Genomic DNA, 26,122 nt, shown 5'->3' with positions numbered 1-26,122 from the left:
TCTCAAAAACATTCCCACAACCTTCAAGGGACTTCCCAAATAATACTGAGTATTGCACAAAATAAGTGGAGACTTTTTAAAATATATATTTAAAATATATATTTTTGAGTAAGAATTCTTGAGTTCACTGCAGACTCAAACTCATAGACTCAAGCAATCCTCCCATCTCAACCTCTTAAGTAGCTAGGACTACATGTGCACACCATTGCACCCAGCTAATCTTTTTTTTTTTTGGTAGAGATGGGATCTTGCTATGCTGCCTAGGCTGGTCTCAAACTCCTGGCCTCAAGTAATTCCCCTGCCTCAGCTTACCAGAGTGCTGGAATTATAGGCTTGGGCCACCACACTCAGCCTTGTCTCTTTTTTTTTTTTTTTCCCTGAGACGGAGTCTCACTCTGTCGCCCAGGCTGGAGTGCAGTGGTGCAATCTTGGCTCACTGCAACCTCTGCCTTGTGGGTTCAAGCGATTCCTGCCTCACCCTCCTGGGTAGCTGGGATTACAGGCACATGCCACCATGCCTGGCAGATTTTTGTATTTTTAGTAGAGGCGGGGTTTCACCATGTTGGTCAGGCTAGTTTCAAACTCCTGACCTCGTGATCCACCCACCTCGGCCTCCCATAGTGCTGGGATTACAGGCGTGAGCCACCGCACCCAGCCTCAGCCTAAATTGTTTTTAGGGCTGGGCACAGTGGCTCACGCCTGTAATCCCAGCACTTTAGGAGGCCAAGGCAGGTGGATCACCTGAAGTCAAGAGTTCAAGACCAGCCTGGCCAACATGATGAAACCCCATCTCCACTAAAAATACAAAAAATTAGCCGGGTGTGGTGGTGGGCACCTGTAGTCCCAGCTACTTGGGAGGCTGAGGCAGGAGAATTGCTTGAACCCAAGAGGCAGAGGGTGCAGTGAGTCGAGATCACGCCACTGCACTCCAACCCGGGCAACAAGAGTGAAACTGTCTCAAAAAATAATAATAAATAAATAATGAAAAACTATTTTAGGACGGGTGAGGTGGCTCACGCTTGTAATTCTAGCACTTTGGGAGACCGAGGCAGGCAGATCACCTGAGATCAGGAGTTTGAGACCAGCCTGGCCAACATAGTGAAACCCCATCTCTACTAAAAATACAAAAAATTAACCAGGTGGGGTGGCAGGTGCCTGTAATCCCAGCTACTTAGGAGGCTGAGGCAGGAGAATCACTTGAACCTGGGAGGCAGAGGTTACAGTGAGCCAAGATCGCACCATCGCACTCTAGCTTGGGTGACAAGGACGAAACTCCATCTCAAAAAAAAAAATTATTTTTTTAAAGATCTGGAGACAAAAAATATGGCCTATCCTACATAGTACGAAATATGAATATTCACATATCAAATTAGGATTTTTTTTTTCTTTTTTTGTTGTTTCCAGCGAGGTTGGATGAAATTAGGAAATAACCTTAAGGAATAGCTCCAACAGCAGTCACTTTAATGAAATAAGTGGAGGCGGGGTGCAGTGGCTCATGCCTGTAATCCCAGCACTTTGGGAGGCCAAGGTGCATGGATCACTTGAGGTCAGGAGTTCGAGACCAGCCTGGCCAACACGGTGAAACCCCCATCTCTACTAAAAATATAAAAATTAGCCGGGTATGGTGGCACGCACCTGTAATTCCAGCTACTCAGGAGGCTGAGACACGAGAATCACTTGAACCTGGGAGGCAGAGGTTGCAGTGAGCTGAGATCAGACCATTGCACTCCAGCCTAGGCAACAATGTAAGACTCCATCTCAAAAAAAAAAAAAAAAACAAAAGCCAGGCGCAGTGGCTCATGCCTGTAATCCCAGCACTCTGGGAGGCCGAGGCAGATGGATCACAAGGTCAGGAGATCAAGACCATCCTCCTAACACGGTGAAACCCCGTCTCTACTAAAAATACAAAAAATTAGCTGGGCATGGTGGTGGGCACCTGTAGTCCCAGCTACTCGGGAGGCTGAGGCAGGAGAATGGCATGAACCCGGGAGGCGGAGCTTGCAGTGAGCCAAGATCGTGCCACTGCACTCCCTCAAAAAAAAAAAAAAAAAAGAAGTGGAACCTATGGAGAAGGGAAAAAATCAGTTTCTCCCTAAGAAACTTGACAAAAATTTACTGCTGTCATTGACCTTGCTGAAAAGCAAACAATACTTCTGAGTTTTAAATAATTCTGGCTAAGCAAACTATTTCTTCCTATAAAAACAAAACAAAAGCAGATGATAACCAGACACACACTGGTGCCAGACTAACACTACCCTTAGTTTCCTAAATTATTTCTTAATATGGTAAGATTTTAAAACTGTAACACATTTGAGTGGGTGGTAATACATAGGTTTATACAACTGTCGAACTCCTCCCATTGAACATTTAAGATCTGTGCATTTTTACTGTATGTAAGTTATACAGTTAAGAATAAATCAAACACCCCTCCAGCTCCCTAGGAAAAACAGGTAAAACAGTGTACTACTAGATATTTATCCTACAGAAAGGAAAACTTGAGCTTTAGACCAGCCTGCTCAATATGGTGAAATCCCATCTCTACTAAAAAAAATGCAAAAATTAGCCAGACATGGTGGTGAGGGTACCTGTAATCCCTTGGGAGGCCAAGGCATGAGAATAGCTTGAACCCAGAAGGTGGAGGTTGCAGTGAGCCGAGACTGCCACTGCACTCCAGCCTGGGTGACAGAGCGAGACTCTGTCTCAAAAAAAACATAAAAAGGTGGTCACAAAAAAAATATTGTACGATTACTTTTATATGAAATGTCCAGAATAGGTAAACCCATAGACAGAAAGTAGATTAGTTGTTGCCTACAGCCAGAGCACGTAGGAGAGGAATAGAGACTGACTGCTAATGGGTATACGGTTTCTTTTAGGGGATACAAAAATGATCTAAAATTACATTGTGGTGATGGTTGCCAACGCTGATTGTATTAAAAAAAAAAAACAAAAAAAAACCCAAACCCCCCAGATTCATACACTTTAAATCAGTGATTTGTATGAAATGTGAATGATTTAAATAAAGACTTTTTTTTTTTAAACAAATGAGGAGGCTCATGACATGGTCTCCAAGAGAAATTGTTCAATGAATGAAAGCAAAGTATAGAATGGGAGAATATTTTGTTATCGTTTATTAAAACACATGTATTGCCAGGCGCAGTGGTTCACGCCTACAATCCCAGCACTTTGGGAGGCCAAGGTGGGCAGATCACCTGAGGTTGGGAGTTCGAGACCAGCCTGACCAACATGGAGAAACCCCCCTCTAGTAACAATACAAAATTAACCAGGCGCGGTGGCGGGCACCTGTAATCCCAGCTATTTGGGAGGCTGAGGCAGGAGAATCACTTGAATGGAGAGGTGGAGGTTGCAATGAGCCGAGATTGCGCCACTGCATTCTAGCTAGGGTGACAGAGCAAGACTCCGTCTCAAATAAATAAATAAAACACACATACACAGACACACAGTTGTAAATTCATAAATTATTCCTGGCAAGATACATAAGAAACTGATAACAGAGGGAGGTGGGGGAATGGTGGTGTCTGGGTGGCCTATGGGACCAAGATGGGAGAGTCTTATTTTTCACTATACACCCTAAATCCTGTATTATGTGTATATGTTACCAATGGAAAAAATTAAGATAAACTACTATTTGGATTTTGTTCTCTGAAGAAATAGATCATATTCACCCTTTTCTTCCTATTTTTTGTTTTTGTTTTTGAGAAACAGTTTCACTCTGTCATCCAGGCTGGAATGCAGTGGCCATGATCTTGGCTCACTGCAACCTCGGCCTCCCAGGTTCAAGCAATTTTCCTGCCTCAGCCTCCTGAGCAGCTGGGATTACAGGCACATACCACCACACCTGGCTGATTTTTTTGTATTATTAGTAGAGATGGGGTTTTCCCATGTTGGCCAGGCTGGTCTTGAACTCCCAACCTCAAGTGATCCACCCACCTCGACCTCCCAAAGTGCTGGGATCACAGGCGTGAGCCACCGTGCCAGGCCTTGGGGTTTTTTTTTGTTTGCTTGCAGAGATAGGATCTTGCTGTTGTCCAGGCTGGAGTGCAGTGGTGAAATCACAGTTCATTGCACCCCCAAAATCCTGGGCTCAAGCAATAATCTTGCCTCAGCCTCTTGAGTAGCTGAGACTACAAGTGCAAACCACACCTGGCTAATTTTTTTTCTATTGTTTTTTTAGACACGGTGTCTTGCTGTGTTGCCCAGGACGGCCCAGAACTCTTTGCCTCTATCAATCTTCTTGGGAATCCTCAGCTTCCCAAGTAGCTGGGGTTATATGCGCAAGGCATCACACCCAACTCTAACCTGTTTATTTTTTAGAGATGGGTCTTACTTTGTGGCCCAGGCTGGAGTGCAGTGGTGCAGTCATAGCTCACTATAGCCTCAACCAGCTGGACTCAAGCCATTCTCCCACCTCAGCTTCCTCGGTAGCTGGAACTACAGGCATGCACCACCATGCCCAGTTCATTATATATTTTTTATTATTTGTAGAGAGGGGCTCTCACCATGTTGCCCAGGCTGCTCTCAAACTGCTGGGCTCAAGCGCTCCTCCTGCCTCAGCCTCCCAAAGTGCTGGGATTATAGGCACAAGCCTCCATGCCTAGCCTATCTCACATTTATACAAAAGTAAGTTCAGGGCCAGGTGCAGTGGCTCATGCCTGTAATCTCAGCACTTTGGGAGGCCGAGGCAGGCAGATCATGAGGTAAGGAGTTCGAGACCAGCCTGACCAACATGGTGAAACCCTGTCTCTACTAAAAATATAAAAATTAGCTGGGCGTGGTGGCGTGTGCCTGTAATCCCAGCTACTCGGGAGGCTGAGGCAGGAGAATCACTTGAACCTGGGAGGCGGAGGTTGCAGTGAGCTGAGATCACGCCACTGCACTCCAGTCCAGGTGACAGAACAAGACTCTGTCTCAAAAAAAAAAAAAAAAAAATTCAAAACTGATCATATACCTAATGTAAAAATATACAACTTTTTGAAGAAAACAGGAGAAAACCTTCATGACTTCGGGTTAGTCAGAGTTCTTAGATACAACATCAAAAGCACAATTCACAAAAGAAAAGAACTGATAAAGTGGACTTAATCAAAATGTAAAACTTCTGCTCTGCAAAGGACAATAAGAAGGTAAGTTGGGTCAGGCGCAGTGGCTCACATCTGTAATCCCAGCACTTTGGGGAGGCCGAGGTGGGCAGATCACAAGGTCAGGAGTTCCAGACCAACCTGGCGAAGATGGTGAAACCCTGTGTCTACTAAAAATACAAAAATATTAGCAGGGCTTAGTGGAGGGTGCCTATAATCCCAGCTACTCGGGAGGCTGAGGCAGAGAATTGCTTGAACCCAGGAGGCAGAGGTTGCAGTGAGTCGAGACCGTGCCACTGCACTCCACCCTGGGTGACAGAGTGAGACTCCATCTAAAAAAAAAAAAAAACGAAGATATGTCATAGATTAGGAGAAAATATTTATAAATCACATATCCAACAAATGACTTGTATCCAGCAAACATAAAGAATTTTCAGTGTAAAGGCTGGTAGGGGAGGAAAACAATTTTTTTTTCAAAATTCAACAATAAGGTCGGGCGCGGTGGCTCAAGTCTGTAATCCCAGCACTTTGGGAGGCCGAGACGGGTGGATCACAAGGTCAGGAGATCGAGACCATCCTGGCTAACACGGTGAAACCCCGTCTCTACTAAAAAATACAAAAAACTAGCCGGGCGAGGTGGCGGGCGCCTGTAGTCCCAGCTACTCGGGAGGCTGAGGCAGGAGAATGGCGTAAAAACCCGGGAGGCGGAGCTTGCAGTGAGCTGAGATCCAGCCACTGCATTCCAGCCTGAGCGAAAGAGCGAGACTCCGTCTAAAAAAAAAAAAAAAAAAAAAAAAAAATTCAACAATAAGAAAATAACAACCCAATTTAGAAAATGGGCAGATTCAGCTGGGCGTGGTGGCTCACACCTGTAATCCCAGCACTTTGGGAGGCTGAGGCAGGCAGATTGCCTGAGGTCAGGACTTCAAGACCAGCCTGGCCAACATATAGTGAAGCCCCGTCTCTACTAAAAAATACAAAAATTATCTGGATGTGTCGGCGCACACACATATAGTCCCAGCTACTTGGGAAGCTGAGGCAGGAGAATCACTCAAACCCAGGAGTTGGAGGTTACAGTGAGCCGAGACTACACCACTGTACTCCAGCCTGGGCAACAGAGCAAGATTCCGTCTCTCCAAAAAAGAAAAAGAAAATGGGCAGACTGGGCATGATGGCTCATGCATGTAATCCCAGTACTTTGGGAGGCCAAGGCAGGAGGATTGCTTGAGCTAAGGAGTTTGAGACAAGCCTGGGTAACATAATGAGACCCTGACTCTATTTATTTATTTATTTTAAAGGGCAAAAGATCTGAGCAGACCCTTCATCAAAGAAGATAAACAAATGGCAAATAAGCACATGAAAAGATGCTCAGCATCATTAGTTATCAGGAAAATGCAAATTTTTAAAAACATGATATACCTATTTATAAAATAGCTAAAATTTAAAAACAAAAGCAAGTGCTGGAGAGGATACAAAGGAACTGAAACCCTCATACATTGCTGGTGTGAATGTAAAATGGTATAGTTTTTCTGGAAGACAGTTTGGTAGTTTCTTCTAAAGTTAAATGCATACTTACATGACTCAGCAATCCCACTCCTAGGTACTTACTGTAGAGAAATCAAAACGTACATTCACACAAAAATCTGTATATAAATGTTTATAGCAACATCATTCACAACTACCAAAAACCGAAAACAATCCAGATGTCCTTCAAATGGTGAATAAACAAATTATGGTATATTCATTAAATGGAATACTCAGAAATAGAAAGGAAAGGCCAGGTGCAGTGGCTCACATCTGCAATCCCAGCAATTTGGGAAGCCAAGGCAGGTGGATCACCTGAGGTCAGGAGTTTGAGACCAGCCTGGCCAACATGGTGAAACCCTGTCTCTACTAAAAATACAACAATTAGCTGGGCATGGCGGCATGTGCCTGTCATCCCAGCTACTCAGGAGGCTGAGGCAGGAGAATCCCTTGAACCTGGGAGGCGGAGGTTGCAGTGAGCCAAGATTGCGCCATTGCAATCCAGCCTGGACAACAAGCGTGAAACTCCATCTCAAAAAAAAAAAAAAAAAAGAAAAGAAATAGAAAGGAAAGACTACAGGCTGGGCACAGTGGCTCATGCCTGTAATCCCAGAACTTTGGTAGGCCGAGGCAGGTGGATCACCTGAGGTCAGGAGTTGGAGACCAGCCAGGCCAACATGGTGAGAGCCTGTCTCCACTAAAAAATACAAAAATTAACTGGGCATGGTGGCGCGTGCCTGTAATCCCAGCTACTTGGGAGGCTGAGGCAGGAGAATCACTTCAACCCGGGAGGCAGAGGTTGCAGTGTGCAGGGATCGCACCATTGCACTCCAGCCTGGGCAGCAGAGTTAGACTCTGTCTCAACAACAAAAACAACAAAAAGACTACTGACACATGCAACAACATAGATGAATCTCAAATGTATCATACTAAGTGAAAAAGGCAAGGCTCAAATGGCTATATAATTCCATTTATAGGCCACTCTGGAAAAAAACAGTTATAGGGATGGAAAACAGATCCGTGGCTGCTAAGGAGTCTGGGGCAGAGGTGCGTTTGACTACAAAGGAGCAGCATGATTAAATCTGTGGAAGTGTGGGGTGACATTGTTCTGTATCTTCAGTGTTGTAGTGCTTACATGACAGTATATATTTGTCATATTCTATCAGTTATGACTGTACCCCCATAATAATTTTATTGTATATAAATTTTAAAATAATTTTTTTGGGGGACAGAGTTCTGCTCTTGTTGCCCAGGCTAGAGTGCAATGGCGCCATTTTAGCTCACGGCAACCTCTGCCTCCCAGGTACAAGCAATTCTCCTGTCTCAGTCTCCCAAGTAGCTCAGATTACAGACATACACCACCATACCCAGCTATTTTTTTTTTTTTTTTGTATTTAATACAGATGGGGTTTCACCATGTTAGGCTGGTTGCAAACTCCTGACCTCAGGTGATCCACCTGCCTCGGCCTCCCAAAGTGCTGGGATTACAGGGCATGCACCTCCAAGCCCGGCCTATTTTTTTTTGAGACAGAATCTCACTCTGTTGCCCAGGCCAGAGTACAGGGGCCCAATCTTGGCTCACTGTAACCTCTGCCTCCCGGGTTCAAGCGATTCTACTGCCTCAGCCTCCAGAGTAGCTGGAATTACAGGAACGTGCCACCAGGCCTGGCTAATTTTTGCATTTTTTAGTAGAGATGGCATTTCGCCATGTTGGCCAGGTTGGTCTTGAACTCCCAACCTCAAGTGATCCACCTGCCTCAGCCTCCCAAACTGCTGGGATTACAGGCATGAGCCACTGTGCCCAGCCAAAAAATAAATTTTAAAAAGTAAAACGGGGCCAGGTGCAGTGGCTCATCCTCTGTAATCCCAGCACTTTGAGAGGCTGAGGTGGGCAGATCACTTGAGGTCAGGAGTTCGAGACCAGTCTGGCCAACACGGTGAAACCCCATCTCTACTAAAAATACAAAAATTAGCCAGGTGTGGTGGTGCGTGCCTGTAATCCCAGTTATTTGGGAGGCTGAGGCAGGAGAATCACTTGAACCCAGGAGGTGGAGGTTGCAGTGAGCCGAGATCGTGCCACTGAACCCCAGCCTGGGTGACAGAGTAAGATTCTGTCTCAAAAAAATAAAAAATAAATAAAAATCAAAAACATAAAAAGAGGCATTAACTGGCTGGGCACCGTGGCTCACACCTGTAATCCCCACACTTTGGGAGGCCGAGGCGGGCAGATCATAAGGTCAGGAGTTCGAGACCATCCTGACCAACATGGTGAAACCCCTTCTCTACTAAAAATACAAAAAAATTAACCAGGCGTGGTGGCACTCGTCTGTAATCTCAGCTACTTAGGAGGATGAAGCAGGAGAATCGCTTGAACTCGGGAGGCTGAGATCACACCACCGCACTCCAGCTTGGGTGACAGAGACTCCATATAAAAAACAAAACAAAACAAAAAACCACAAAAAACAGGCATTAACTGTGGGACAGTTTGAGAGAACAATAATAATTAACCCTTACTATTACCTACTATGTAGAAATTGTGTGCTATGATTCACAAAGAAAATATGGAAAGTCTATCCCCCAGTGATCTGTAGTTGAAAATATTTAATAATTCTATCAAAACATGATTGTATGAGTTAGAGTTCAATTTAAATAACCTCATCTGGGCCAGGTGCAGTGGCTCATGCCTGTAATCCCAACACTTTGGGAGGTTGAGGTGGACAGATCACCTGAGGTCAGGAGTTTGAGACCAGCCCGACCAACATGGAGAAACCCCATTTCTACTAAAAATACAAAATTAGCCGGGCATGGTGGGGCATGCCTATAATCCCAACTACTCGGGAGGCTGAGGCAGGAAAATTGCTTGAACCCAGGAGGCAGAGGTTGCAGTGAGCCAAGATCACGCCATTGCAGTCCAGCCTGGGCAACAAGAGCAAGACTCCATCTCAAAAATAAATAAGTAGGCCGGGTGCAGTGGCTCACACCTGTAATCCCAGCACTTTAGGAGGCTGAAGCGGGTGGATCATGAGGTCAGGTGATCGAGACCATCCTGGCTAACAGGGTGAAACCCCATCTCTACTAAAAAAAGAAAAAAAAGGCCGGGTGCGGTGGCTCAAGCCTGTAATCCCAGCACTTTGGGAGGCCGAGATGGGCGGATCACGAGGTCAGGAGATCAAGACCATCCTGGCTAACACGGTGAAACCCCATCTCTACTAAAATACAAAAAACTAGCCGGGCGAGGTGGCGGGCGCCTGTAGTCCCAGCTACTCAGGAGGCTGAGGCAGGAGAATGGCGTGAACCCGGGAGGCAGAGCTTGCAGTGAGCTGAGATCCGGCCACTGTACTCCAGCCTGGGCAGCAGAGCGAGACTCCGTCTCAAAAAAAAAAAAAAGAAAAAAAATACAAAAAATTAGATGGGTGTGGTGGCGGGTGCCTGTAGTCCCAGCTAGTTGGGAGGCTGAAGCAGGAGAATGGCATGAACCCGGGAGGCAGAGCTTGCAGTGAACTGAGATTGCGCCACTGCACTCCAGCCTGGGCGACAGAGCAAGACTCCGTCTCAATAAATAAATAAATAAATAAAACCACATCTATCCTCCCTCCTTTTAAACTGTGGTTGACAGGCTGAGGATGACAAGCCCTAATTACTTCCCTTTTAACAACCTTGTACTTCAAACAGAAGTCTAGCTGCAACCCTATTACTGTATTGAGAGGATCTAATTTTTCATAGGGTAGGAATTAAGGAGACCTTGCAACAGTTGTAAGACCCTGGTATTCTCTGGGCATCTATTCCATTAACTGTTTTTTTAAAAAACAACACAAAGGTGAAGAGAAAGGGGAACAGAAGACCAGGTAGCCTTCAAAACTTTTTTGTTTACCTCTGAAATGTTTAATAATTTATTATTTAAGCAAAATATTGGAATCAAGAGGACTGGCCTGATGGCACAAAAGCCCTATACTGTGGTGTATGACTTCACTTAATGACTGGTTTTTCTACCTGGCTGTTTCTTTCCTCTGTGGCTTCTAAATGTATCTAAATGAGCTCATATTTCCCAGCCTAAATAAGCTCAAAAGGATCAATTATTTGCAATCTGTGAGACTCCAGAGCAACAGAAATGCAAGATTTTTTTCCAGTTTGCAATTAGGATTGGTTAATTGAGGCTCCAGCTGGTTTTGATTTATCAAAAAGGCAGTATAGGCCACATGTGGGACCCCATATCTGTAATCCCAGAACTTTGGGAGGCCAACATGGGAGGATTTTTTGAGGTTAGGAGTTGAGGACGAGCCTGGGCAACACAAAAAGATCCCGTCTCTAACAACAACAAAAGGTAGTATAGTGTATGGTACAGTGGTCAAGGATATGAACGATGGTAGCAGTATCTGGGTTTAAGTACCAACTGTGCCACTTTTTAGCTGTATTGAGCAAGTTACATAATCTCTTTATGCCTCAATTTTCTCATCGGAAAAAATTAAGTTAATAATGAAGTACAGGGTGGGCTTGGTGGCTCACACCTATAATTCTAGCAGTTTGGCAGGCTGAGTGGGAGGATCACTTGAGCCTAGGAGTTTAAGACCAGCCTGGGCAACATAGTAAGATCTCGTCACTACAAAAAAAAAAAAAAAAAAAAAAGAATCAAAAAATTAGCCAGGCTTGGTGGCATGCACCTGTGGTTCCAACTACTTGGGAGGTTGAGGCGGGAGGACTGTTTGAGCCCAGGAGGTTGGTGCAGTAGTGAGATGTGATGGCACCACTGCACTCCACCGTGGGTGACAAAGCAAGACCCTGTCTCGGGAGGAAAAAAAAAAAATCAACATACTGCTCAGTGCAGTGGCGTACACGTATAGTCCCAGCTACTATGAGGTCTGAGGTGATGGAATGGCTTGAGCCTAGGAATGTGAGACTGTAGTACATTGTGATAGGCCTGTGGCTAGCCACCATGCTCCAGCCTGGAAAATAAAGCAAGACCCCATCTCTCAAAAACTACCAGTGTTTCACCCATCCTGCTGCTAACCCAGCACACATATCCATATGTGCTGGCACCATATAAGTTTTCTTTATGACTTCAAAGATTAACAAAATAATGGTGGACTGAAAACAAATGGTAGCAACAAGTGGTCAGGAGGCTGATGAGAGGTACTGTGGAAAACCCAAATCAAGAGGGCTGGGTGCCATCTTTGGTCAGTTTCCACATCCACAATTAGGAGTTGGACCAGGCAAATTCTTTTTTTCCTTTTTTTTTTGAGACAGAGTCTCGCTCTGTCACCTAGGCTGGAGCGCAGTGGCGCGATCTTGGTTCACTGCAACCTCCACCTTTGGCCGGACCAGGCAAATTCTAAAGTCGCTTGAACCTGGGAGGTGGAGGTTGCAGCAAGCTAAGATCACACCACTGCATTCCAGCCTGGATGACAGAGCAAGCCTCCATCTCAAAAAAAAAAAAAAAAAAATTCAGTGTAAGATTTTCTTTTTAATTAGCTGGTTATGGCTGTGTGTGCCTGTAATTCCAGCTACTGGGGAGGCTGAGGTAGGAGAAGTGCTTGAACCCGGGAGGCAGAGGCTGCAGTGAGCCAAGATCACCACACTGCACTCTAGCCTGGGCGACAGAGCGAGACTCCATCTCCAGAAAAAAGATTTTTTTTTTTTTTTTTTTGAGACTGAGTCTGGCTCTGTCGCCCAGGCTGGAGTGCAGTGGCCGGATCTCAGCTCACTGCAAGCTCCGCCTCCCGGGTTTACGCCATTCTCCTGCCTCAGCCTCTGGAGTAGCTGGGACCACAGGCGCCCGCCACCTCGCCCGGCTAGTTTTTTGTATTTTTTAGTAGAGACGGGGTTTCACCGTGTTAGCCAGGATGGTCTCAATCTCCTGACCTTGTGATCTGCCCGTCTCAGCCTCCCAAAGTGCTGGGATTACAGGCTTGAGCCACCGTGCCCGGCAAGATTTTCTTTTTTTGTTGTTGTTGCCCTCTTCACCCTCCCTGTCTGACTTAAATTACGTCCATACATAGAGATTTCAAAGTCTGTCTGCCTCCAACACACCTGTTTCACAGTGCAGCCTGTAAACATTGCTGATATAGTACCTACAAAATACTTTGGGGCTTTCCATAAAGAATCCCAATCAAAAGTAGTATGTCTTTGCCAGGTGTCATGGTTCATGCCTACAAGCCCAGCACTTCGGGAGGCAAATGCAGGAGGATCACTTGATGACAGAAGTTTGAGACCAGCCTGGGTAATCGTAGTGAGACCCCATTTCTATATTTTTAAAATTATTTTATTTTCTTTGGAGATGGAGTCTCACTTTGTCGCTCAGTCTGGAGTGCAGTGGTGCGATCTCGGCTCACTGCAACCTCCACCTCCTGGGTTCAACTGATTCTCCTGCTTCAGCCTCCCGAGTAGCTGGGATTACAGGCATCTGCCACCACATCTGGCTAATTATTGTATTGTATTGTATTGTAGTTTTATTTTATTTTATTTTTTGAGACAGAGTCTCACTCTTGTCAGTCAGGCTGGAGTGCAACAGGGCAATCTCAGCTCACCACAACCTTCGCCTCTTAGGTTCAAAGGATTCTCGTGCCTCAGCCTCCAGAGTAGCTGGGATTACAAGCATGCATCACCATGCCTGGCTAATTTTGTATTTTTAGTAAAGATGGGGTTTCTCCATGTTGGTTAGGCTGGTCTCAAACTCCCAACCTCAGGTGATCCGCCTGCCTCGGCCTCCCAAAGTGCTGGGATTATAGGCATAAGCCACCGTGCCCAGCCTAATTTTTTTTTTTTTTGGAGGCAGAGTCTCGCTCTGTCACCCAGGCTGGAGTACAGTGGTGCGATCTCAGCTCACTGCAGCCTCTGCCTCCCCGGTTCCAGCAACTGTCCTGACTCAGCCTCCCAGGTAGCTGGGACTACAGGCACACGCCACTATGCCCAGCTAATTTTTGTATTTTCAGTAGAGACGGGACTTCACCACATTGGCCAGGCTGGTCTTGAACTCCTGACCTCAGGTGATCTGCCTGCCTCAACCTCCCAAAGTGCTGGGATTACAGGCATGAGCCACCAGGCCCAGCCCCTATTTCTATCAATTTTTTTAAAAAGGTGATATGTCCTGGGCCAGACGCAGTGGTTCCTGTCTGTAATCTCAGCACTCTGGGAGGCTGAGGCAGGCAGATCATCTGAGGTCAAGAGTTTGAGACAAGCCTGGCCAATATGGTAAAACCCATGAGAATTGCTTGAACCTAGGAGGCAGAGGTTGGAGTGAGCCAAGATCGCACCACTGCTCTCCAGTCTGGGCAATAAGAATGAAAGAGCGAAACTGCATCTCACAAAAAAAAAAAAAAAAAAAAAGGTAGTATGTCCTTTTGTGCTTTGTTCCTATTGGCTCTGATTATAATGCAATGATTTTCTGATCGGGTATTTTGAAGTCCTATTATAATAAGTCAATGCTAGAGCCACAAATGAAATAAAGTACATTCTGCAAGTATAGGGAAGGATGTTAACTCAGGAATAAATTATCATTAATTAAACCATCAAGTACTTTGAAGTGGTGACATGGGCATGGGTATGCTTTCCCTCAAAAGTTGGTATAAGTAAGTTTTGATCATTTATATATAATAGGCGCTTGCAAATAGTAGACTCTGGGGGAAAAAATAGTAGTTTTAACTAAGCCCAATTCCCCCAAACATCTAGTTCATGATATAATTAACTGGAAAATTAATCCAATTTAAGCCCTTGTTTTTCAAATTACTTTTTTTTTCTTTCTAGACGGAGTCTCATTCTGTCGTCCAGGCTGGAGTATAGTGACACAATCTCGGCTCACTGGAACCTCCACCTCTAGGGTTCAAGTGATTCTCTCCCACCCCAGCCTCCAGAGTAGCTGGGATCACAGGGATGCGCCACCGTGCCCAGCTAATCTTTGTATTTTTAGTAGAGACGGGGTTTTGCCATGTTGGCCAGGCTGGTCTCGAACTCCTGACCTCAGGTGACCTGCCCGCCTTGGCCTCCTAAAGTGCTGGGATTACAGGTATGAGCCATTATGCCCAGTCCAAATTAGTCCTTCTTGGCCTCCTAAATCTAAAATTAAATATGTCTTTCTACATTGCAATTAAAAGCTCTACAAAGTTCCCATTTTTCTATCTTAAATAATCTATGCTTCTGTGAAAACAGAATTTAGCTCTCCTCAAATGCCACAATACGTAAGTACCCTAATAAGTTATAGTCCTTGACATTTAGAGGAGCCTTAAGAAGGAGGGAATGCTTTCATTCAATTATATGTTTTGTATAACGATTACTTCTATTTTGCTGATGGACAAACTGAGACAGAGGAATCCACTTAGAAGAGAAGAAAAAAGTTTTAGAGGCACGCGTAACTGGGGTTGGGTCACTCAGTACTGTGTGATTTCAGGCAAAGTATTTAACCTCTCTAAACCTATTTCATTATCTGTACAACGAGACTGACAATATCTAACTTGTGGGGCTGTGATAATTAAATCATAGAATACTCGAAAGTACCTAAGCTGTGCCTGGTTAGTCTGAGTAGGTTTCAGAAAAAGATACTAATATTGAAGTAAGTGACTGGTGCAAGTCTCCCCACCATTCTTATCCAAAAGCAGCCATCCCTAGTAAATGTTTGCACTAAAAATGCAGGACACACTTATTTATGGCTTTCCAAACAGCTTATTAAATAAATAAATAAATAACACTGAGCTTTATTTAAAGGTTCCAGCCAGGTGCAGTGGCTCATGCCTATAATCCCAACATTCTGGGATATCAAGGTGGGAGAATCACTTGAGGACAAGAATTCAACACCAGCCTAGGCAACACAGCCAAACACCGTCTCTACAAAAAAACTTAAAAATTAGCTGGGTGTAGTGGCTCATACCTGTAGTCCCAGCTACCCAGGAGGCTGAGGCAGGAGGAGTGCTTGAGCTCAAGAATATAGGTTGCAGTGAGCTATGATGATGCCACTGCACTCCAATATGGGCAACAAAACAAGACCCTGTCTCAAAAATATAAAAATAAAAATAAAGGTTTCCTTACTATTAAGTGACATTTACTGTATCAATGTCAATGCAGTAATAACACTCAAAGTATCAGAAACTGTAAAAATTTCCAGTTTTTACTGGAAATAAAAACTGGGCCAGGCGTGGTGGCTCATGTCTATAATCCCAGCACTTCGGGAGGCTGAGGTGGGCAGATCACTTTAGGTCAGGAGTTCGAAACCAGCCTGGCCAACATGGTAAAACCCTGTCTCTACTAAAAATACAAAAATTAGCTGGGCATTGTAGCACACACCTGTAATTCCAGCTACTTGAGAGGCTGAGGCAGGAGAATCGTTTGAACCGGGGAAGCAGAGATTGCAGTGAGCTGAGATCGTGCCACTGCACGCCAGCCTGGGTGACTCTGTCTCAAAAAAAGAAAACTGGAAGCGGGGGGAAGTGACTCATGCCTGCAATCCCAGCACTCTGGGAGACCAAGGTGGGAGGATCACTTGAGCCTAGGAGTTTGAGACCAGCCTGGGCAACATAGTGAGATCCTGTTTCTACAAAAAATTTAAAAATTAGCAGGGTGTGGAGGCACATGCCTGTAGTTCCAGCTACTCAGGAGGTATATATAGGTGGGAAGATTGCTTGAGCCTAGGAGGTTGACGTGCATGGTGCCAAGATTGAGCCACTGCACTTCAGCCTGGGCAACAGAGAGAGAACCTGTCTCAAAAAAAAAAAAAAAAAAAAAAAAAAAAAAAAAAAAATTCCCTCCTGAGTTTGAAGATAAAGCAAAGATTCTGGAAGCATTTAAGGAACATTAACCAAGCATCTCATTTGCTACGCACAGAAGGGTACTGTATTAAAATTATGATCTAACCATTGCCTCACTGTAATCCTAAACCTCTTTGAACCTTAGCCTCCTTAAATGTAAAATAGGAGTTTTTAAAAGATGATCTTTTGGGACTCTTCCATCACTGACATTCTTTTACTTGAGATGCAGAGATCTGTGCTCATTCAGGGTTGAGTGGAATGGGATTTAAAGCACTTATCAAGTATATAACTGAGTTCCAACTGTTTTCAACTTCACATCTGATTCCCAAGAATGAAGCAGAAAATGAAGATGTTTGCATGTGGGCTTCCTAGATTGAGTATCTAACACAAGAAAAGCCTGCCAAGAGCCAAGCAGGCAGTGCGAAGGAGAAGTTGTCTTCCCCTGAATACGTCCTTTATCTCTCTGGGTTCAGGGAATACTGTGGAAAAAAAAATGGATCACTAAATCTTTTCCAAACCCTTTCCCTTTACTTTCTAGGCTGATCTCACATCCATGGTCCCTTAGATCCAAGGCTTTTAGGAGCTTGGGTCCTCACCGCCCTGTTCTGAGACTCAGGTACTCGGAGTCTCAAAGCCCGGATCCCGTCCCCAAAGAAGCCCCAGTCTTCACTGCCCGCTTCTGTTCCCTTCCAAACTCAAGTTTTCTCTGTCTGCTTCTGCCCCTCAGGAACCTGAGTCTTCGCTGCCCCGTTTCTGAATCCTTAGGAGGCCGGGTCTTCACTGTCCCGCTTCTGCCTCTTAGAAGCCCAAGTCCTCACCGCTCCACTTTTACCTCTCCGGAGCCCGTGTCTTCACACCCCGTTCCTTTCCGACCCTCTCCTCGTAGGAGTGCGGGTCCTCATAATCCTGCTCCTCTCAGACCACTTTCCCTCAGATGCCGGAGAACTCAGATCCGTCCCCGTTCCCTAAGTCCCGTCTTGGAGCCCAGGTCCCCACAGCCGCGTCTTCTCCGAGCCTGATCCTCTGTCAGTCCCTTCCCAAGAGCCTGAATCCTCACAGCCCCGTCTCGTCCACAACCTGGTCCTTCGAACACTGACCTACTGTAGATCTGGGTCCTGACTCCCTCCTCCCGCTCTTGTTCCTCAACTGCCAGGGCCCAAGACTCACAGGCAGCAGCGTCTATCTCCCCATGATATGCGGAGACTGCCCCAGAGAAGCGTTCGTCTCAGCAGCCGGTCCGACTGCGCGGCCCTCCCCGACTACTTCCGGCACCGCTCCCCGCCTCCAACCCGGAAACGCGCGGCTCTTCCGGCCGGCGGGCGCGCGCCTCGCTTGCGCAGGCGCAGACTGCCCTCCGACACGTGGTGGCGATCTTGAGCTGTGTGTAGCTGTAGCCTGCAGCTTGCGCTTTTAACTGCTTGTAGTTGAGTGGCAGCATGAGCGAGCTCTGCGTATTCCACCCCGGCGTTAAGAATCCTTCACTAGCTTTTCTTCCCGACTCTGCTTATTTATCCATCGGTAGCATGACGGGTAATTGACGCCCTCGGATGGCTTTGAGGTCGCCATTTTTGGTTGGTGCCTTTGTCATGGTGTCAGGACCAGGATATCATCTGGGACACATTACCCCACAGGTATCCTGTTGAACCTCAACGAGGAAGTTGGCAACACAGGAACCGGGAGATGAGACAGATCGGTTGGTTGTGCCTGTGAACTGGCAATTCAGTAATAACAATTGACTGCTGACTGTTTGCCAGGAATTGTGCTAATCCGCTTACCTCCGTTACGCCATTTAATCAGTTAGAGGAGACCTGTGAGAGATTAAGCAAAATTCTAGCTAATAAGTGCAGAGCCTCAGCTTGAACTCAGACCTCACTACTAAGCCAAAGCCTGTCCTGTAGCATTCTCTACAGGACAGTTTTTTGCTGTCAAATGCTTGGTGAGAATTGCTTTTATGTGGCTCACGCCTGTGATCCCAGCACTTTGGGAGGCCGAGGCGGGTGGATCACGAGGTCAGGAGTTCAAGACCAGCCTTGCCAAGATGGTGAAACCCCGTCTCTACTAAAAATACAAAACAATTAGCCGGGCGTGGTGGCACGCGTCTGTAATCGCTACTCCGGAGGTTGAAGCAGAGAACTGCTTAAACCTGGAGGGGCGGAGGTTGCAGTGAGCCGAGATCGCGCCACTGCACTCCGGCCTGGGTGACAGAGCGAGACTCTGTCTCAAAAAAAAAAAGAGAGAACTGTTATTTTTTACTGTATGCTGGAATGTTAGGTATGCAAGTCAGACCCAGTTCCAGCATCTGTAAGGTTCACAGTAAAATGGAGAAGAACCCACAAACACACCAAAAAATGTATAAAGAGCTGTGGGCCGGGCGCGGTGGCTCAAGCCTGTAATCCCAGCACTTTGGGAGGCCGAGACGGGCGGATCACAAGGTCAGGAGATTGAGACCATCCTGGCGAACACGGTGAAACCCCGTCTCTACTAAAAATACATTAAAAAAAACTAGCCGGGCGAGGTGGTGGGCGCCTGTAATCCCAGCTACTCGGGAGGCTGAGGCAGGAGAATGGCATAAACCCGGGAGGCGGAGCTTGCAGTGAGCTGAGATCCGGCCACTGCACTCCAGCCTGGGCTACAGAGCGAGACTCCATCTCAAAAAAAAAAAAAGCTGTGACAGGCCAGTGTGAGCCACAGTATCTGCCAGCAGAAATTAGGAAAGGTGCCCAGATTGGTGCAGCATCCTGCCCTGTCTTTATATCTTCCTAATCCTCATCCTACCACCTTCCCAATCCACCCTCTACACTGCCACCCAATCCAAATTCTCAGATTCAAGTCCTCATGAACATTGGGCTCCAAGCTGTATTCCTAGCCTTATTTCTTTGCCACTGCTCTCCATTCTTTTTAGGGTCTGGCATACCACTTTTTGTTGTTGAACGCCTATACATCTTTTTTAAGACCCAGGTTGAATGTATATACGTTCATTCAACAAGTGTTTATTGAGTCTCATTGTGTGACAAACCTTTTGCTATGTGCTGAGTACATAACTGGTGGCTATCCTTGTCCTTAGAAAGTCTGCAACCTAGAATGGGAAACAGACCATTAGCAACTGCACAAAAAGGTGATAGAAGAGAATACTGGAATAAGCCAGACTTATCTAGCTGTCTGATGGCCTGAGCCATGGTCATCAGTAAGGAAAACACTTACTCAAGGCCGGGCGCGGTGGCTCAAGCCTGTAATCCCAGCACTTTGGGAGGCCGAGACGGGTGGATCACGAGGTCAGGAGATTGAGACCATCCAGGCTAACACGGTGAAACCCCATCTCTACTAAAAAATACAAAAAACTAGCCGGGCAAGGTGGCGGGCACCTGTAGTCCCAGCTACTCGGGAGGCTGAGCCAGGAGAATGGCGTAAACCCGGGAGGCGGAGCTTGCAGTGAGCCGAGATCGTGCCACCGCACTCCAGCCTGGGCGACAGAGCGAGACTCCGTCTCAAAACAAAACAAAACAAAAAAAAAAAAAAAACACTTACTCAAGGACCAAGATGGCCAAGGTGGCTGGAGCTTTGGTAACCGGGAAAGACAATGAGTTTGGAGAGGTAGGCAGGGGTTTGTTATAGTCTGGACCTTTTAGACTAGACTATGAGGCCGGGCGCGGTGGCTCAAGCCTGTAATCCCAGCACTTTGGGAGGCCGAGATGGGCGGATCACGAGGGCAGGAGATCGAGACCATCCTGGCTAACACGGTGAAACCCCGTCTCTACTAAAAAAAAATACAAAAAACTAGCCGGGCGAGGTGGCGGGCGCCTGTAGTCCCAGCTACTCGGGAGGCTGAGGCAGGAGAATGAGGAGGCGGAGGTTGCAGAGAGCTGAGATTGCGCTACTGCACTCCAGCCTGGGCAACAGAGCGAGACTCTGTCTCAAAAAAAAAAAAAAAAAAAAAAGACTAGACTATGATGGGGACTTGAGATTATATTCAGTATGCAATGGGAAGGTGTTGGAAGAACAGTGAAATTATGGTGATTTTTTTTTTTTTTTTTTTTGAGACGGAGTCTCCCTCTGTCGCCCAGGCTGGAGTGCAGTGGCCGGATCTCAGCTCACTGCAAGCTCTGCCTCCCGGGTTCACGCCATTCTCCTGCCTCAGCCTCCCGAGTGGCTGGAACTACAGGCGCCGGCTAGTTTTTTGGGGTTTTTTTGTATTTTTTTTTTTAGTAGAGACGGGGTTTCACCGTGTTAGCTAGGATGGTCTCGATCTCCTGACCTCGTGATCCGCTTGTCTCGGCCTCCCAAAGTGCTGGGATTACAGGCTTGAGCCACCGCGCCCGGCTATTTATAATTATTATTTTTGAGATGGAGTTCACTCTTGTTGCCCAAGCTGGAGTGCAATGGCACGGTTTCGGCTCACTGCAACCTCTGCCTCCTGGGTTCAAGCGATTCTCCTGCCTCAGCCTCCCTAGTAGCTGGGATTACAGGCACCTGCCACCACGCCCGGCCAATTTTTTGTATTTTTAATAGAGACAGGGTTTCACCATGTTGGCCAGGCTGGTCTCAGACTCCGGACCTCAGGTGATCCACCTGCCTCAGTCTCCCAACGTGCTGGGATTACAAGCATGGGCCACCGTGCCTGGCCTGAAAACATTTATTTATATGTATACAATGCATACATACATAGAAAGCAGTCTGGCAAGATAAACACTAATCTATTAACAGTTTGGAGGAAGCATTTTCAGATTTTATATCATTTATGTGCTGTTTCAATTTCTTTACAATTGTCACATATTGGTTTTATTTTTTTGAGACAAGGTCTTCATCTGTCACCTAGGCTGGCGTGCAGTGGCATGATTATGGCTCACTGTAGCCTTGACTTCCCTGGCTCAAGCAATCCTTCTGCCCCAGCCTCTGGGGTAGCTGGGACCACAGGCCCATGCCACGATGCTCGGTTAATTTTTTATTTTTGGGGGTAGAGACGAGATCGCTATATGTTGCCCAGAGTGGTCTCAAACTCCTGAGCTCTCAAAGTGTTGGGATTACAGGCATGACCCACAGCACCCATCCATCATTATCCTTAAACAAAAAAAAAAAAAAAAAAAAAGGGAACAGGTCGGGCACAGTGGCTCACGCCTATAATCCCAGCACTTTCGGAGGCAGAAGCGGGCGGATCACAAGGTCAGGAGATCGAGACCATTCTGGCTAACACGGTGAAACCCCGCCTCTACTAAAAATACAAAAAATTAGCCGGGCACGGTGGCGGGTGCTTGTAGTCCCAGCTGCTCGGGAGGCTGAGGCAGGAGAATGGCGTGAACCCGGGAGGCGGAGCTTGCGGTGAGCCGAGATCCCGCCACTGCACTCCAGCCTGGGCGAAAGAGCGAGACTCTGTCTCAAAAAAAAAAAATTGTGTTGATAAAGATCTACTTCAGTCATCTGAGGTACAGGATCTTATTTTTAACATTAATGCTATGCTGTACCTTATTCTACAACTCTTTTCACTTGATTTTGAAAAAAATTTCGAATAACGCTCCTTCGAAGTGCAGCATATAGCATGCCACAATATGACAATCAGCTTATGCGTGGTTGTCAGGATGGTGTTTTCCCTTACAATGACCTTGTGCTTCCACTGCACGCCTGCCTGGGCTGCTCCAGGGTGGTGGCTAGGGGTGGCACAAGTTACACATTTTCAATTAGGATAGGTTGTGATTCTTGTCTTCCCTAGTTAGGTACCTACAGCCGCTGAGAGCCTGTATTCCAAGGCCATGAGACGCCTTATGTCGTGAGCAGTTGACGAGAGAGATCCAGCACTTACTGCAAACGGAAGGAGTGATTACTCCCTCGCTTAGCTCAGCCGCTCTTCCCAGCCACTCCTTCGGCGCCCGTCAGCACCTTCCCAGCAAGCCCTGCTTATATTTGCATATCGACTCACGTCATTTTCTTCTAAGTAAAAATCGAAAGGACAAATTCTAGATTCTCCTTATGAAGTCTTCCTTTCAGTTCAGAAGAAATGGAATTCGCTCTCCAACTTCAGGAAACTGAAATAAAGAGTTGCTTGGATTTAGTGTTCACCTTTACCATAAAATGGATTTGCTAACACTGCCACCCTGCTTTGGTAGCCAATAAAGCAAAAAGGGCTTCTGTCGTGAGTGGCACACGTAGGGCAACTCGATTGCTCTTCGTGCGGAATCGACATCAAGAGATTTCGGAAGCATAATTTTTTGACATTCGGGCAGCTGGTGATCGTTGGTCCCGGCGCCCTTCTTTTTCTGTTTCAAATCAGATGAACTTTTCTGACGAGTTAAGTGTTCGTTTTGTAAGTGGATGTAAGACTTAGGTTGATCCTTTTTCTTTTAAGTTGTATAGCTATCTGCGTGAACCGCAGATGACTAAATTAGCAGGGTATTTAACAAATATAATACATAAGTAGCAAGATAGTGCTAGACCTGTATCCTAGTACTTGGGCGGTGGAGATGGGTTAACCCCGCGTGTTCTCGTGTGGGAGACTAGTCTGAGCAACGCAGCTGGAATCCCCCACAAACGAGAGAATTTAAAAATTATAAGTGCGTGGTGGCACGCGTAACAGAAAATTATTTAGCGACTGTGTTACAATATAGCAGCTAATAGAATAGACCTAGTCCCTGACTTCAGGAGACCTGCCTCAGCCTCCCGAGTAGCTGGAACTACAGGCGTGCGCCATCATGCCCAGCCAATTTTTGTATTTTTAGTAGAGACGGGTTCGCCATGTTGGCCAGGATGGTCTCGATCTCCTGATCTGGTGATCCGACCACTTCGGCCTCCCAAAGTACTAGGATTACAGGCGTGGCCATCGCGCCCGGCCTGCGTAGAGGAAATTGAAATTACCTTCACCAGGCCTCAGCAAACTTTTTCTATACCTTATACCATATACAAAAGATTAATTCAAGGGCAGGCGCAGTGGCTCACGCCTGTAATCCCAGCACTCCGAGAGGCCGAGGTGGACGGATCACCTGAGGTCGGGATTTCTTTTTTTTTTTTTTTTTTTTTTTTTTTTTTTTTTGAGACGGAGTCTCGCTCTGCCGCCCAGGCTGGAGTGCAGTGGCCGGATCTCAGCTCACTGCAAGCTCCGCCTCCCGGGTTCACGCCATTCTCCTGCCTCAGCCTCCCGAGTAGTTGGGACTACAGGCGCCCGCCACCTCGCCCGGCTAGTTTTTTGTATTTTTAGTAGAGACGGGGTTTCACCGGGTTAGCCAGGATGGTCTCGATCCCCTGACTTCGTGATCCGCCCGTCTCGGCCTCCCAAAGTGCTGGGATTACAGGCTTGAGCCACCGCGCCCGGCGAGGTCGGGATTTCAAGACCAGCCTGACCAACTTGGAGAAACCCCGTCTCTAACTAAAAATACAAAATTAGCCGGGCGTGATGGAGCATGCCTGTAATCCGAGTTAGGAGGGAGGCTGAGACAGGAGAATTGCTTGAACCGAGGAGGCGGAGGTTGCAGTGAACTGAGACTGCACCATTGCACTCCAGTCTGGGCAACAAGAGTGAAACTCCGTCTCAAAAAGGAAAAAAAAAAAAAAAAAAGAAAAGAAAAGAAAAGAAAAGAAAATTAATTCAAAATGGATCAAAGACCTAAATTAAGACCTTAAACTATAAAACCCTTAGAGAAAACACAGGGGGAAATGACATCGACTTTGTCAATGATTTCTTGGATATAACACAATGGTGCACAAGCAACAAAAAATAAATTGGTCTTCATCAAATTTTAAAATGTTAACATTAATTTTAAAATTAAAATGAAAAACCCAGCTGGGTGCGGTGGCTCACGCCTGTAATCCCAGCACTTTGGGAGACTGAGGTGGGCAGATCAGCTGAGGTCAGGAGTTGGAGACCAGCCTACCCAACATGGTGAAACCCCATTGCTACTAACATTACAAAAATTAGCGGGGCATGGTGGCGGGTGCCTGTAATCCCAGCTACTCTGGGGGCTGAGAGAGGAGAACGCTTGAACCCGGGAGGCAGAGGTTGCAGTGAGCTGAGATCCTGCCATTGCGCTCCAGCCTGGGTGACAACAGGGAAACTCCAACTTAAAAAAGAAGAAGGCCGGAACAGCAGCTCATGCCTGTAATCCCAGGATTTTGGGAGGCCAAGGTGGACAGATCACAAGGTCAAGAGATTGAAACCATCCTGGCCAACATGGTGAAACCCCGTCTCTACTGAAAATACAAAAATTAGCCAGGCGTGGTGGCAGACACCTGTAATCCCAGCTACTTGGGAGGCTGAGGCAGGAGAATTGCTTGCACCCAGGAGGCGGAGTTGCAGTAAACCAAGATCGTGCTACTACACTCCAACCTGGGCAACAGAGTGAGACTCTGTCTCAAAGAAAAAAAAAAAAAAGCCAGTTGTGGTGGCTCACACAAGTAATCCCAGCACTTTGGGAGGCCGAGGTGGGCAGGAGTTCAAGACCAACCTGGCCAATATGGTGAAACCCTGTCTCTACTAAAAATACAAAAAAAAAATTAGCCGGGCGTGGTGGTGGATGCCTGTAATCCCAGCTACTTGGGAGGCTGAGGCAGGAGAATCGCTTGAATCTAGGAGGCAGAGGTTGTGGTGAGCCAAGATAGTATCATTGCACTCCAGCCTGGACAAGAGCGAAACTCCATCTCAGAAAACAAACAAACAAAAAAACCCTTGTACATCAAAGGACTCTATCAACAGAGTGGAAAGACAACTCACATCAGAGAACATGTTTGTAAATAACATATCTGGGCCGGGCGTGGTGGCTCAAGCCTGTAATCCCAGCACTTTGGGAGGCCGAGACGGGCGGATCACAAGGTCAGGAGATCAAGACCATCCTGGCTAACACGGTGAAACCCCGTCTCTACTAAAAAATACAAAAAAAAAACTAGCCGGGCGAGGTGGCGGGCGCCTGTAGTCCCAGCTACTCGGGAGGCTGAGGCAGGAGAATGGCGGGAACCGGGAGGCAGAGCTTGCAGTGAGCTGAGATCCGGCCACAGCACTCCAGCCTGGGCGACAGAGCGAGACTCCGTCTCAAAAAAAAAAAAAAAAAAAAAAAAAAAAAAAAAAAAAACATATCTGATAAGAGATTATTACCCATAATACGTAAGGAACTCATAACTCAACAGCAACAACACAAACCCAGCCCAATTCAATAATGGGCAAAAGGACTTGCATAGACATTTCTCCAAAGATGGCCAATAAGCACATGAAATGATGCTCAGCATCACTAATCATTAGGAAAATGCAAATCAAAACCATAATGAGATAGTACTTCACACCCATTAGGATAGGTATTAATTAAAAATATATATATCGGGAGTCTCTCTGAGCCTACTCTGGCCCAAGAGGCTGCCAATGATTCAAAATAATAGTAATAATAAAGACCAGTGCTATGGATCACATCTGTAATCCCAGCACTTTGGGAAGCCAAGGTGAGAGGATCCCTTGATGCCAGGAGTTCAAGACCTAAAGATATCTCTACAAATAATTTATAAAATTAGCTAGGTGTGGGTCACACACTGTGGCTCACACCTGTAATCCCAGCACTTTGGGAGGCTGAGGCAAGTGGATCACTTGAGTTCATGAGTTTGAGACTAGCCTGGCTAACATGGTGAAACCCCTATCTCTGCTAAAAATACAAAAATTAGCCAGGCATGGTGGCAGGTGCCTGTAATCCCAGCTACTCAGGAGGCTGAGGCAGAAGAATTGCTTGATCCCAGGAGCTGGAGGTTGCAGTGAACTTAGATCGTGCCACTGCACTCCAATGATACTCCGTCACATAAAAATAAAATAAAGTAAAATAA

The 26,122-nt window shown here is 46.3% G+C and overlaps 1 protein-coding gene, 3 long non-coding RNA genes and 1 other non-coding gene across 12 annotated transcripts in view; 3 read left to right on the top strand and 2 right to left on the bottom strand.

Annotated features, from left to right (window-relative positions):
- TAF12 (TATA-box binding protein associated factor 12) overlaps positions 1-17,606 on the bottom strand; it is a 36,342-nt gene extending 18,736 nt beyond the window's left edge. For 2 of the 8 annotated variants that reach the window (XM_077966193.1, XM_077966181.1), the window contains exon 1: positions 15,792-17,606. The gene's annotated coding sequence lies outside the window, so the exon portion shown is untranslated. The remainder of the gene's footprint in view (positions 1-15,791) is intronic. The other 6 variants (XM_077966175.1, XM_015133092.3, XM_001113189.5 and 3 more) reach the window with 4 other exon arrangements.
- Positions 1,375-16,388, top strand: LOC144334756 (uncharacterized). Its single transcript, XR_013404950.1, has 2 exons — positions 1,375-1,546; positions 15,797-16,388. It is a non-coding gene; the product is annotated as an uncharacterized LOC144334756 (long non-coding RNA).
- A 79-nt stretch (positions 17,607-17,685) lies between the features above and the next one.
- On the bottom strand, positions 17,686-22,975 carry LOC144334745 (uncharacterized). Its single transcript, XR_013404933.1, has 3 exons — positions 21,679-22,975; positions 18,888-19,144; positions 17,686-18,456 (listed from the first exon to the last, which is right to left on the bottom strand). It is a non-coding gene; the product is annotated as an uncharacterized LOC144334745 (long non-coding RNA).
- Positions 17,690-24,069, top strand: LOC106997308 (uncharacterized). The gene is made up of 3 exons (XR_013404903.1): positions 17,690-18,038; positions 22,047-23,315; positions 23,644-24,069. It is a non-coding gene; the product is annotated as an uncharacterized LOC106997308 (long non-coding RNA).
- Positions 22,451-22,584, top strand: LOC114675122 (U11 spliceosomal RNA). The gene has a single exon (XR_003726218.1). It is a non-coding gene; the product is annotated as a U11 spliceosomal RNA (small nuclear RNA).
- Positions 24,070-26,122: the final 2,053 nt, after the last annotated feature.

Source organism: Macaca mulatta, chromosome 1, assembly GCF_049350105.2.
Source record: "Macaca mulatta isolate MMU2019108-1 chromosome 1, T2T-MMU8v2.0, whole genome shotgun sequence".
NCBI classification, from domain to species: Eukaryota; Metazoa; Chordata; class Mammalia; order Primates; family Cercopithecidae; genus Macaca; species Macaca mulatta.
The sequence above is the reverse complement of the archived record's forward strand: the minus strand, read 5'-3'. Positions and strand labels throughout refer to the sequence as shown.